The sequence below is a fragment of the Chionomys nivalis genome, chromosome 8 (assembly GCF_950005125.1).
Source record: "Chionomys nivalis chromosome 8, mChiNiv1.1, whole genome shotgun sequence".
NCBI lineage: Eukaryota > Metazoa > Chordata > Mammalia > Rodentia > Cricetidae > Chionomys > Chionomys nivalis.
The window spans coordinates 49,758,066-49,769,658 of record NC_080093.1 but is presented as its reverse complement, the minus strand read 5'-3'; positions in this window follow the sequence as shown (position 1 = coordinate 49,769,658).

Genomic DNA, 11,593 nt, shown 5'->3' with positions numbered 1-11,593 from the left:
TCCTGATGATGAGACAGAATGAGAGTGAAGTGGGGACAGCCAAGGGCCATTTGTGGCAGTTGCTTCCAGGCAGAGGAACAAGGGCAGAGCATTTTATAGCGTGTGTGTCTAGGTCCAGGAGACTAAGAAGTCAGAGTTATCTGTGGTTCTCACTTTCCCTCTGTGCATATGTGGCTTGCTGGAGGGGCTCTCTTCAGTCAACCATTTGTACAAACCAGGAGGCTGCATGAGAGAGAGCTGAGCTCTCTGTTGACTTCATCAAAGACCTGTAATGCTTTAACGCCCAAGAATCATAATTATTATATTACAATCTTGTCCTTTCATTTTTATTATTGAGATGGAATTCACATAACATGTAATTAGTCATTTTTAAAGTTACAGTCCAAGTGGCATTCAGTGCATTCTCCATGTTGTGAAATCAGCTCCTCTCAGGTTTCAAAACATGCTTTAGACTAGCTCAGAATGAAAGCCCCGCTCTTCTGTCTGATTTTTTATGTTGATTTTGCAGTGTTCGAGATTGAGCCCAAGGCATCACACATGCTAAACATTTGCTAGACATCACACATGCTAGATACCTCCCCAGCCCCATAGTTTTCTTTTTAAAGTATTTTAAAATGTGTTATTAGTGTGTTTGTGTGCACATGTGCCCCACCCTGTGTTTGCCATGGCGCACATGTGGAAGCCAGAAGACAACTCAGTTCTCCCTCCCACTGTGGGTCCCAGGGATGCAGAAGTGGAATTCAGGTTCTCAGGCTTGCTCAGCCGGAGCTTTCAACTGCTGAGCCATCTCTTTAGCTCCCTCATGGTGCTCAATAGAAATTTATGCTGCCACTTTTTTGGTGGTGGTGGGGTGACAGGGTCTCACCATGTAACTCTGGCTGGCCCAGAACTCACTCTGTAGACCAGGCTGGCCTGAAACTCACAGACATCCACATTTACCTGCTGCAGCCTCCCAAGGACAGCGATTAAAGGCGTGTGCCACCGTGCCTCTGCTCTCGAAATAGAATCCCGCCTCTCAACCTATCTAATTTTGTTCTTTCCGTTTCCAGCTGTTGTGTACCAGTTCCTATGATTCATCTGTGTGTTGATTCAACAGATGTTTATCAAGTACCTGCACACCACACCTGGGTACTGTGGTAGGTAGATCCTAAGGACACAGGAACAACAATGTCGAATAGGACCGTGTGTCCAGGGAACACGAAGCTAGTAGGGTTTTAGATACTGAGCACGTGATTGACAGCTAGTTAAATTATGAGATATGCTGGAAGGGAGGTAGCTCAGTTGATAGAGTGCCTGCCTTGCGTGCATGAAGCCCTGGGTTTGATCGCCAGCCCTCATAAACTGGCTGTGGTAGGGTATGCCTATAACCCCAGCATTTAGGAGGTGGGGCAGGAGGACGATAGGTTTAAGGTCATATTTGGCCACATAGCAAGTTCAAAGTCAGCCTGGAATACGTGACACGCTGGGAAAGGAGGAAGGAAAGGAACAAGGAAGGAAGGAGAGAGAAAGAAAGAAGGAAATTGTGTCAAATACTTGTGAAAGCCAGTGAAACGGCTCAGTAGATAAGAAGTTCTGTTGTGGGGTGCTCATCAGAGCAGCCTGCTCAGACATGGGCTTAAATCAACAGAAAGTCTTTACCAGCTGCCCACCGACTACACAGAGTGTTCGGGACCCCAGTGTAGCCCCACCCTTCCTCAGAGTGAGTTTCTAAGCACAAACACCATGTTCTGGGTCGGCACTTCAGTTAACAAGAACAGCTAGCCAGAGCAGAACTGCAGAAGCCAAAAGGCGAGGTCAGTACATTAGAGACTTTCCCAGAACTGTGGGCTTCGGAGGATAAGGCAGGTGGCGCTGTCTGTGTGCTGAGTTTCACAGCCTGAACGGCACTTCAACCATGGAGTCAGTTGTACTAAGGGCTCGGGGTCTACTGGGGTCTGGGAGTCCTGTTACAGTTTTATTCCCAAGACCCACACGATGGAAGGAGAGAATTGATTTCTATAAACCGCAGCTCCAGATAGCAGCAAGCCTCACCACGAACCTTTCCTCCAAACAAAGATAGATAAATAATGCAATGGAATTGATTTTATTCTTTAGATTTATTTTACTTTATCAATTTGAGTGTTTTGCCTGCATGCATGTCTGTACACTACATGTGTGTCTGGTGCCTGTGGAGCCAGAAGAGAGCATCTGATGTCTTGGCACTGGAGTTACAGATGGTTGTGAGCCACCTTGTGGGTTCTGGGAATCAAACCTGGGTTTGCTGCAAGAACAACAAGGATCCAAGGATCCCTCCTTGAATGCGGCTTATCTGATGGTCCATCTGCCCAGCCACTGTCAAAAAAAAATTTTTTTTTTTTTTGTGATTTTTTGAGACAGGGTTTCTTTGTAGCTTTGGAGCCTGTCCTGGAACTAGTTCTTGTAGACCAGGCTGGTCTCAAACTCACAGAGATCTGCCTGCCTCTGCCTCCCGAGTGCTGGGATTAAAGGCGTGCGCCACCACCACCTGGCCAAAAAAAAATTTTTTTAAGAGAAGAAATACTTTTGAATGTGTCCCAGCTGTTGGGAGACTGATGCAGGCCTGTAATCCCAGCTGTGGAGAAACCGGTGCAGGCTGAGTTTCAGAGCTGCTTGTCCAAGAAAAAGAAAGCTGGGGGTCTAGCTCAGCCATGGAGTGCTCACCTAGCATTTGCTAGGCCCTTGGCTCAGTCCTGAGGACTGAAAGGGTGGGGGTCAGATTGTCAACAAGGGAGTTGCAATTCTTTTGGTTTTGGCAACATCTTTCAAGGAAATGAGTGGGGTCTTGTGAGGGTGGAAGTAGGAAGGGGCGGGTAAAACAGCATTTTCATGTGGAGAACAGACCCTGACGTAAACAAGGCCAGTGGTGTGACCACTATTATAGCTGTGGAAGTGATACCCCCACCTCCAATGTCGGATTTTGCCTAATGCCACCTAGCAGGGCTTATAACCTAAGGCCTGGTGAGGGTGGAGACCGATTTGTTCAACAGAGGGCAGGCTGGGAAGGAAGATTGCAGAGGAGCAGGGTGAGCCCAGCGTCACACCAGCAGATTCGCAGTCGTCCAGCAGAGAGCGCCGCGGAACCGTCTTGGCTCCGCGGGCTGCGGTGCTCTGGTCCCTACCCAACCACACCTACTAGGACTCCAGTACTCCTGACCCAGCAAGCTCTCGGCGCCCCGGGGCGTTTTCTTGCACACTAGCGCCTTCTTATGTTTTGCTAGCTGCTTGTTCCTTAATCAAACTATGGAATAACAAACCACGGCAAGTCGCCTAGAAGAGTGAGCCAGTAACCACAGACACATGGACCTGCCTCATCCAGTCTCCAAGTTCAATCCCCATGCAAGGAGTCACAAAAACTGCCACTGTGCCATATGGCGGCACGTCCCTCATGTAGGCCCAATCTTGGGTTTCTTCAGGCAGGATGACCTGGCAGCAGCTGCACCGCCCCACAGCTGGTTTCGCTTTCCTCATGTTAGAAGTGCCTCTAACTGAAGGAGGGTGGTGGAACAGGTTTCAGCGTTTTCCTTATTATTCTTTTTATATATGATCATTTGTTTGATTTCTTCTTTCTGATGAGTTCCTCCCCTTTCTCTCAAAAGATGCCCAGAGCTGCCCTTTTTGGCACTTGTCCAAAGTCCAGGTGCTAGTTTAATTTTAACTATAAAGCCGTCTTTTGGAATAATTACTTTTTAATCCGGAAAGAGCCAGTTTGATACAAGACCATAAGAACCTCCTGCTCAGCGTTAGCAGATCCAGAGTTCCGTTCATTTACCGCTGCCATATCTCTTCAGGGAGGAGCTGATGGGGGGAGGTTAGAACGGAAACTGTGATAGGTTGATCGTGTCGAACTGTTTCAGTATCCGCTTCAGTGAACTTAATGAACTTGATGTCTAAGGTTGGAGAGAATGGGGAGAGGAAACGTGAAGGGCCTTGTGCTGTTTGAGCTGCAGGTGGTAGAGTGACCCTTGCCAGAGCTGCCCTGTGCACAATTAAGAGTCCTCTGATTCCTGGGACAGTCTCTGCTTCTCAGAAGACACAATGACTATTGTCAGGTCACCCCTCGGTTGTCAGTTCTAAAAATGTAGTCACCTAAGAGATCCGTCAGCAATCACAGACCTTTCCTGCTTAGGAGTGGCCTGGCGCGGGCAGGCTGGTAGAGGTGTCCCCAGAGCGCCGCAAGTTACCTGGAAAGCTTTTGATTCCGTTTCTTCTCTTATGACCCCAGTCCTTTGTAATAATTACTTGTGTTTATAAAACCTTAAAGGATTTTTGATGTTTCAGACTAGAAATCAGTCTTCCTTTTTGTTGTTGAGGTGGCAAACTTTTTATTTGGCAATAAAAAAAATCAAAGCTGAGAATGAGAAGAAAATGAGGTGTGTGACAGGGGCCAATCTAGAAAAAGGGCTGGGTTTGCTGAGGCAGACAAAGTTGGGAGAACATTACTTTATAGAAATTGTCTTTATTGTTGATTCATGCTGGCCTTGCTCGTATCCAGGGCTCTACTGGAGCACTGGGGAAGAGGGAGAGGAGGAGACCAGATAATAGGTCTGAGTAACTGTTAACAGTGGCAAATCTCGAATGAAAATCGGGGGTCTGGTCATCTAGTTGGAGATGAGAACCAAGGGGCAGCATGGTGGCAAATCACATGTGTGTAATCTCAGCTCCAAAGAGCTGGAGACAATCAGATTAGGAGTTCAAAGTCATCCCTGGCTACATATGGAGTTTGAGATCAGCCTGGGTTACATGAGATCTTGTTTTGAAAAACAAAACAAAACCAAGCAGTCCCTCCCCGACATAAGGGCAGATGCAAGAAGTCAGTGTGCACTGTTGGTCCCTAACTCTCTGAGAGACAGCACCTGTAGCGGTGTCTGGGCACATTTGAAGTCTATAACAAGCCATCCATTGATCCATCTGACCTAAACTGGAACAAAGCCGAGCCTGGTGCTCTCCTCCCACTGAAAAAAGGACAAAAACAGAGCAAGTGTTAGTTTCCCACCCAAAGAATGTTTGCTATGACGATGACTTGGAAGGAGCAGCAGGCAGCGGACCATGGAGTTTGACCTGGGCTGTGTGTCACAGGAGCCCTTTCCTCAGTCTTCCCTCTGCATCAAAGGTAGGGAGTGGGGTGGCGCTCTCTCCTGGAGGGAGCTGTCTCCCCAAGGCTATTCTTAGTGGTGGCTTGCGGAGCCCTGAAGGTGACTGCTGGGCTTTAGTCCAGCTGGGAGGGAGAACACAGACCCCCGATGCCTGTCTCATGCCACCTTGCGGAAAGGACAGATGTGTCTCAACTGGTTCAGGAGTGGGGGTCAGCAACTTTTTTTGTCATGAATTCTTAGCATGTCCTGATTGTTTTCCAAAACCTAGTACATACAAGATTAGGACTTCTCTTTATCTAGGTTCTATTCTGTTAAAACGATTAATAGTGTTTTGAGTCTGTGTGTGTGTGTGTGTGTGTTGGGCAGAGGGAAATTTTCGGGAGTCGCTTTTCCCCTTTCACCGCATGGGCCCTGGGGACTGAACTTACTGTCGAATCAGGCCTGGTGGCAAGCACCTCTACCTACCAGACATCTTGCTAGTCCCTATGGTCTACTCTTTTTTTTTTTTTTTTTTTTTTTTCGAGACAGGGTTTCTCCGTAGCTTTTGGTTCCTGTCCTGGAACTAGCTCTTGTAGACCAGGCTGGCCTCGAACTCACAGAGATCCGCCTGCCTCTGCCTCCCAAGTGCTGGGATTAAAGGCGTGTGCCACCACCGCCCGGCTTCAGCACCCAGATTTTAACTCTGGGAAAGAAAATGCAAATGAAGACCTGGAAATCCAACTGCAGCCAAGGAAGCCACAGACAAGTTGTCTCACTCACTGCTGCCTCAAGCCCCAGAGGCTGTGACAAACTCAAGTCCCATGAGTGGAACACGTGGGACAGTGCTGCTAGGGGTGTTTCCTGCCCTAGACTTGCTGGTCAGCAAGACTCTGTGCATCTCTGTTCAGTTGTCACTTAGAAACTCGTTAGATCAGAGAAGCTGAAGAAAGAACTAGACAAACTCGATGCCCAATATGAGAGTATCAGAGAGCGTGTGAACTAAGAAGCTTAGCCTAGACTCACACTCTTCTCTTCTGAGAAGATGGAGGGCTGGCGAGGTACCAGAGCTGTGCGAGACTCTTGGTCAGATGGAGGGAGGAAAGGAAAGGTTAAGACACGAGCAAATGTTTTCTTGTACCAAGAGGTATTTTCTCCTCCACAGACATTGGAGGTTCGGTTGTCTAGGCCAGTCAGTTACCTGGGAGAAGAATAGGCTGAGGGAGAAGCCACAAGTAGGCTGGAGGAAGTGGTCAGGGCTGAATACCATGTGTAGGTGCTTTGATGCTGAGGTGGTTGAACTCTAGACCTCACTATAACATGTGAAGAGTCCCTCCACGTTTACAAGCTCATTAAACTACTTGTATTTTTGACTGTCTACATGTTTGCCTTAGAGAAAATACACAGAGTTCTTAAACCACACCTAGCCCTTCTCAGAGATCTTGGCCGGCAGCCTCTTCTAATTACCCAGTGAGCGTCTCTGTCATTCACAGTCCATAGAAGACAGGCCGAGTGATTTCTGCTTTGGTGTCTTTTGCAGCATAGGATGGGGGAGTGGTTCAGGTTCAGGTGAAGTCCTGACACCAGTGTGAAGCGTCAGAGAATGCCAGAGTTGAGGGACAATCCTCCCACCCCCGACACACTCTTCTGTGTTCTTTGATTATAGAGCCAGGAACGGGGCTTCCTTTGTCCGTCTTCCCCAACTTTACGATAACAGGTGACTGGTCACCAGAAGGCTCGTCCCCCTTCCTTCTGGACTTTTTAACTAACTAAATGTGTGTGTGAGGATATGCGTGCGTGCACTTGTGGGCACATGTGCCACAGCACAGGCGTGGAGGCCAGAGGTCAGTTCTTTCCTTTTTACAGATGGGTCCCAGGAATGATTCTGGTCGCTAGTCTTAGCAGCAAGTGCCTTTACCCACTGAACCAACTATTTGTTTATTTATATTATTTAAGAAGAACAACACAGGGGCTGGAGAGATGGCTCAGAGGTTAAGAGCATTGCCTGCTCTTCCAAAGGTCCTGAGTTCAATTCCCAGCAACCACATGGTGGCTCACAACCATCTATAATGAGATTTGGTGCCCTCTTCTGGCATGTATGTATACTAAATAAATAAAGTCTTTAAAAAAAAAAATAAGAAGAAGAACAACACACATTAGTATATGTTATGAGCACATTTCTATAATATCATTTATTTATTTATTTAGACAGAGTCTCACTTTGTAACTTTAATTGGCCTTAAATTTACTATGTAGTCAGGCTGACTTTCAACTCTTCAGCTTCTGGCTCAGCCTCCCAAGTGTTGAGATTATAAGTGTGTGCCACCATTCCTACATTCCTCTCTCCCTCTCTCAGTTCCTCCCTTCCTTCCACCTTCCCTCCCCCTCCTTTCCATTCTTCCCTTTCTTCTGCATTCTTCCCTTCCTTCCAACCTTTCTTCCTTCCTGTAGAGTCTTATGTAGTTCAGGCTGGCATCAAACTCAGTACGTAGCAGAGGATGACCTTCAACCTCTGATCCCCCAACTCTACCTCTCAAGTGCTGAGATTATAGGCTTGTACCAGTATGTAGAGGTTTATAGCGTGCTGGGAATAAACCCAGGGTTTTGTGCATGCTGGGGAAGCCCTGTGTCAACATCACCCACGGCTTGGGACTTGAGGTAGTCCTTCTGCCTTTGTGTCCCCTATGCTAGAATTACAAGGCATGGGCTATCATGCCCAGCCCCGTCCCCTTATAATTTGGGAAAATGAAAAGACTTTTGCCTTTTTACTTCTTCGATCCTTCCCCTTTCTTCTTATCCCCCCCCTCCTTCCTTCCCTGCCTCCCTTCCCTGGATGTCTTGAGATCACATGTGAGGTGGTGTTCATAAAGTCCTTTGGATCACTTCAAGAAGGGTGTAGCCAGGCTATGCTCACAGTCCCCACTAGATTTTCTATCTCCTGGCCTGGGAATGGCGCCCAAGACAAGATAGTATGCCACCCAGTCGTTTACAATCGGTCCTATGCCAGAGTTGGTTTTTCCTGACTTAACATCAGCAGCCTTATCTCCCAAGGGGCTACGTGCTCCAGCAGCTCCTGTTCTTTACCATCTCTGAGGTGAGTGTACTTCCTCCCTGTCTCCGCAGCTAATAATAGTGGGATCAAAAGCCTGTGTCCTCTGACGCACCTTTATGAGATGTTTTTAAAGGGGAGGCAGCAGGAAAACGGTTAACCTCTTCACCTGGCATCCTAGTGAGACAGAAGGCCCTCTTTCCTAAACATAAAGGCAGTCACAAGCCTTGTAACCTCCATGCCACTGGGCTTTGTGGGTCAGGCGGCCTGACCACAGCAAAACAGGTCCACCATCAGAGGTGCCAACGCTTGGACAGGCACCTCTTTCTGTAGTAGCTCCCTTTGGACAATGCCCCTCCATTCAGCCTGTGATATGTAAAGCCTGTCAGATGCCTCCTTCACCGGAATACCTCAGGGGTAGTAAAGGAGCTGCACTTAAAAAATATTTAATTTTTAGTGACATGTATGTGTATGTGCGTGTGAGCACAAGTCCCTGCAAAGACTAGACATGTCAGATCCCCCTGGAATTGGAGCTGCAGGTGATTGTGAACCACCCCATGTAGGTGCTAGGAATTGAACCCCGATCCCCTGCAAGGGCAGCAGAGTCTTTTAACCACTGGATCTCGAGTCGCCCCGCACACCCCTTTGTTTGCATTTCAGTACGTGGGTTTTCTCTAGGGCCTGGAACGTGTTAGGTGAACATTATACCAGTGAGCAGTATCCCAGACTTCTTTTTGTTGTTATTATTACATTTAAAAATTGGGGTGGGGTGGGACTGGAGAGATGACTCACTGCTTAAGAGCACGGCTGTTCTTCAGACGTTCTGAGTTCAATACCCAGCAACTATATGGTGGCTGCCAACCTTCTTTAGTGGGATCTGATGCCTTCTTCTGTCATAAAGTCATACGTGTGGATAGAGCACTCATATACATAAAATAAATATTTATAAAAAATGGGGGGTGAGGCTGGAGAATTGGCCCAGTGGCTAAGAGCACTTGTTGCTCTTGTAGAGGACCCTGGTTTTGTTCCCAGCACCCACACAATGGCTAACAGTCATCTGTAATTCCATTTCCATGGGATCCAGTGCCTACTTCTGCCTTCCTTGGCACCAAGCATGCATGTGGTGCACTTAGTCAAAACACTCATACATATAAAAAGTAAGTAAATCTAAAAAAGTTTTTTAATGTGTGTGTGTATCATGTGTGGTCAGAGTACAGCTTATGGAGTCAGCTCTCTCTTTTCACTGTGTAGATTCTGGGGTCGTCAGGCTCTACAGCAGGAGCTACCAAATGGGTCAAGACCCACTGAGCCGTCTCACAGTGCCGCTTTCTCTCCTTTTATTTATTTACTTTCTTAAAAATGAAGATCACAACGTCTTTCCTTCTCTATTCCATGTGGATGGGTTTGGCCTGCATGTATGTCTGTGCACCACATGTGTTCCTGGTGGTGCCTGATGAGGTCAGAAGAGGGTGTTGGCTCCTCTGAGACTCCAGTTACAGACAGCTGTGAGCCACCATGTTCTCTGGAAGAGCAGCCAGTGCTCTTCACCACTGAACCTAACACCCAGGAGGTGAAGGCAGGAAGATCAGGAGTTCAAGGCTAGCCTTAGCTGCATAGTGAGTTAAGGTTAAGGCCAGATTGGACTGCAGGAGTCACTGTCTTAACTTTTTTCTATTACATTTATTTATTTGTGTGTGTTTGTGTATGCGTGCTGGTACATGAAGGCCACAGTTTGAATGTGGGAGTCAGGGGACTACGCGCGAGACACACATGAGATCTAACTCCAACCGTTAGGCTTGTCAGCTAGTACCTCTAAATACTGAGCCATCTGGCTGGCCCAACTCTGTCTTTAAAAGATAAAAATAAATAAATGAAAAATACAAAAAAAATTGTGAGTGGCCACTCTGGAGATGGACAAGAATATGGGAGCCAAATGCTTGGTCACAGGGAAGTCAGCAAGCCACCCTACACACATACCATTTCTGGGCTTCTGCCACCGAGTACCATCCTTGGTGGTGACAGGGGTTTTTTGAGTTTTGTTTGGAAGTTGAAGCCAGAGGTTGAGCAAGTGTCTTCTATTGCTCTCCTGTTATAATAACGATTTATTTTAAAGACAAATTCTCGTCTCGCCCTGGCCTAGAACCCTCTGTTTGGATGAGAATGACTTTGAATTTCAGATCTTGTCTCTGCTTTCCCAGCGCTAACCAGATTAAAGGTGTGCACCCCCCACCTGATCTTTTCCCCCTTTGTGGAGTAATGGAGCCTCCCACATGTTAGGCAGTTAGCATATAGCTAAGGTATACTCTAGCTTATTTTTATTTTTGTGGTGCTGAGGATTAACCCTAGAACTTGTGTGTGCTAGGCCAGTGTTTACAGATCTATAGTCCCGGCTATTTTGTGTGTGTGTGTGTGTAATGGTGGTGGTGGGGAATAAAAATATGTTGGCAAAGCTAATAACCACAATTCCACCAAGATGTTAGTCCAGGAAGATGAGGACCTACCCCCCTCCTCCTTTCCATGTGGCCTTTCCTCCTTGGCGATCACCAGGAGGCACACTTGGAATGAGAATGGATCTTATCTTTCCACTTGGACACTTCCTGTGCTTCTGGAAAGCCAGGCACTTGTCTTTGGGGCACGTGTCCATGCAAATACACACGCACGAGGGGTAGAATTCTGCTCTCCTGCAGCGGTCACTGCCAGACAGTTGAATGCTCGACCTCGGCCAGAGTAAAGACTGAGATACCGTGTGCTGGAACAACAGCTGGCAGAGCAGCAGGTGTTCGCCGTTGGTTTCTGGGAATAGAGGAGACAGCTTCATTTCCAGCTAGTAGCATCCACCTTCCGGAGGGAGGGCGACAGGAGCCTCTAGGGCAGCCAGAAGCCCACTTGTCTGCCATGCTTTCATTTGCATAAAGGGGCTGGCTCTTAGCTGGGCAGTTTTGGCGCATGCCTTTAATCCAGCAGAGACAAGCAGATCTCTGTAAGTTCGAGACCAGCCTAGTCTACAGAGCGAGTTCCAGAACAGGCTTCAAAGCTGTAGAGATACCCTGTCTCAAAAAACAAAAAGGGGGGGGGGGCGCTGACTCTTTGGGAACTGGTTGCATAAACAAGGCTTTGAGTAGTACAGAGGTTATTTTTGGCTATATAGTGAGTTAGGGGCCAATCTGGGTTTTGTGGGACTCTGTCTCAAAACAACCAACCAAACAAGTGTGAGACCGTGAACTGTCTGACATGTTTTGTTGGCTAGAACATGATGCAGAGATGATGTTCTGACTTCACATCACTCTCAGGGTCGTGTTCTGTGGACAATAAGCTTGACCTAGAGCCACAGAGCGGCCGTTGCGGACAGACCCAGGTTTGTGTTTACTGTAGACGCTGCTCTGGGGTACGGGTCTAAAAACCTAAGCTGCTAAGCAGAGGTGGGGAATTAAAAGGCAGACCAGCACCCATTAGACAC